The following is a 2,958-nucleotide window of genomic DNA, read 5'->3' on the forward strand; positions in this document are numbered from 1 at the left end:
TATATAGACACCTGTAAGTGAGGTTATGTGTAATGTCATGTAATGTAAAATGGGTTAGTGCTCAAAGAATATCATGCAGGTGTCAAAGTTCATGCTGAATCATCCAGGTACAAAGTTCAATAATGGTCAGTCAGGTCATCTGGACTGTTTCTTTTTTGTAGAAAGATTTTTCGCCCTCTATCCAGAGGGCTTCACCAGCCTGAGGAGTCCCAAGTGAACTGTTTGCCTCACTAAGCAGTACACTCCTTTAGTGGACCAACCAGTTTGCTGGTAATAAGATGGTTTCTGGGGGCTGTCTTCTCCCCCGTCAACTCCTCCCAGGCAGGCAGCCACAGTCAAAGTGGTTCAAGACATCAAAGTTCATGCTCGATCATCCAGGTACAAAATCCAGTAATGGTCAGTCAGGTCATCTGGACAGTTTCTTTTCTTTTTTCTTTTTTTTTGTGTTTCTTTTAGTGGGAAACAGTTTACTTGGAACTCCTCAGATTGATGAAGCCCTCCGGATAGAGGGCGAAATGTCTTTTCACAAAAAAGAAACTGTCCAGACGATCTGACTGGACTGATAATTATTGGATCATGCAGATGTCTTTCAGCTACTCCCACACAAAATATAGCCCACTGCCTGTAAAACTGACTGAGTTATAGCCTTTCTTGTTTATGTTAATGTCAATTAAATGGTGGTATTTTTGAATTTGGCTCTAAAGTGTACTGAGTTGTAAATGTCCACACAGCGATCATTCTCTGAGAGTTTCATTCAAATTTCTCAAGATATTTATGCTTAATAAATACTATTTTTATTAACACTGGAAGGGGTCCCACCTGCATTTTACATTGGTCTAAACTAATTCTTTCCATCTAAATATGACATTTTGTGTGATTACCACTGTTGACACGTGTATTACGTAGACATGTTTCAATGGAAATTCACCACAACTGAATTTTTTCGGCACTGTTTGATAAAAAAAAAAAACACGTATCAAGGATTTTATGCTCATCCTGTTCCAAAAGTGAAACTGTTGATGTTCAACAGGTTATGTTAGGACAGGAAATGAGTTCAAGTATGAACATTTACATATCACTTAAATAAACTGTGAAAACTTTATGATCTAATCTATCAAGAATTTTGTTTTCTGCAACTTATCAAGGCACTTTTCAGCCGTGTTTGTAAAAAAATATATACAAATTAAGTCCAGCAAGAACTCCACAAGGACAGCAAGAACCTAAACTTTGGTTTCTTCAACTGCAATAAAATACTATTTTAGAACAAGACCCAGAAGACCTTTGTTTGCAAATTACACAGAAAAAAAAAGAACAAGAAAACTTCATGCATCACATAAACTAGTGAAAACACAGTTTATAAATTCTGGGTATGTTGCAACTCACTGGATTATTTTGCACGTTGACAGACCAGCATGAAATATAAACGTGTACACCCACATGCAAACACACCTAAAGGCTTGAATTGAGGCTGCTTGCTGAAGGGCAGCCTGCCAAAAGAGTGGGAGAGAGAGAGACAGACAAACAGACTGGGAGCGAGCAGGAAAGTCCTTACATAGTCCACAGGAAGAGCTGTGTCAGACCAGGAAGCGCCTTGTTTGGGCATGGAGGTTTCCTGGCTGGCCAGAAGACTGACATTTCCTCTGCTGGCTGGCTTCTGGAGAGGGGATCATATGAAAGCTTGAGGGAGGCTACAGGGGTGATGGTGGTGGGCCGCCAGCTGGGAAGGGCCAGACTCGTTCTCTGGTTTCAGCTCCAGCTCGGCCTTCTTTTCTTTCTGCTCTGCACAGCCTGCAGCTAGAGGAGCTCATTGCTATAGCAGACACTTCAGGTCAACTTTCATTCACGACACTAATGACGGATAACAACGTACTCAGGACTGTAGCATTGTATTCTTTAAATCTTTTTATACATTTACTAAAAATAAAGCAGAATTCTGATAAATGGTTGATGAACACATGGATAGCATTTGCATAAAGGTTTTTGTTTCTGACAGTCAGTTTGTATTCTTTTCATTTAAGTAATTTTAAGGAATGAAGCAGCACTTGTTCTGGCATGCTACTTTGTTTAAAATAAATATTTCAAATGTTTTTGTTTAATAAATCCTGAGGTCTTTTTCACATATCTTTTGGCTTTTCAAATTTGTTTCACCTCTATAACACCTCCACCTATAGAGGTCTGCAGACAGCTGACACTGACTAATGCCAGTCAGACAGATGTGTACAAACTGTACATGCCTCCTCCTAAAGCTCATTTCAGCTCTTTTGTTCGCCTGACACATACGCAGCCGAAAGGAGCAACAAGGATAAAACAGCAGCTCTGAGACCTGTTGCTCTGTGATGAATGTGTGACCTGCTCTGTCTTGCCATTTTTTTTTAATTAAACTGTTTTATCACTAGTTCAATACTGACATAATACCCAACATGTTAACTTTAAAGTTTCACATTTATGCACAATATTATCTGTATTAAACAATAATAAGCTCTTCAGTTGTTATTACTCTGCAGACACTGATACTATAGACATGCTAATGTTAGCTTTCAACGTAATTAAGATTAATTCTGCCAAAAGCATCCTCATTATCAGAGTCAGAGTCAGAGTTTCTTTATTGTCATTCGCACCTCATGTGGTACATGTGGTGGAGCGAAATTATGTACACGGGGTCCCAGTTACATCCAACAATAAAATGTCTAAGAAAAACAGTAATAACATCTAAGATATGAACTAAGAAAAACATCAACTAAATATACACTAAGCACTCATAACATAAAACATTGAACATCAGCACAAACATGAACATGAGTCTGTGAGCAGATGTGCACGCATGAACACATCAACATTGAAACAGATCAGCAGCAACATGAAACAGATCAGCAGCAACATGATATGGTTTTTCACAGTGATTATTCTAGTTAGAGATTCATGAGTCTAACAGCCTCAGGGTAGAAGCTGTTCCTCAGT

This window comes from Nematolebias whitei, chromosome 4 (genome assembly GCF_014905685.2).
Source record: "Nematolebias whitei isolate Nwh7 chromosome 4, NemWhi1, whole genome shotgun sequence".
In the NCBI taxonomy this organism is placed as follows: Eukaryota; Metazoa; Chordata; class Actinopteri; order Cyprinodontiformes; family Rivulidae; genus Nematolebias; species Nematolebias whitei.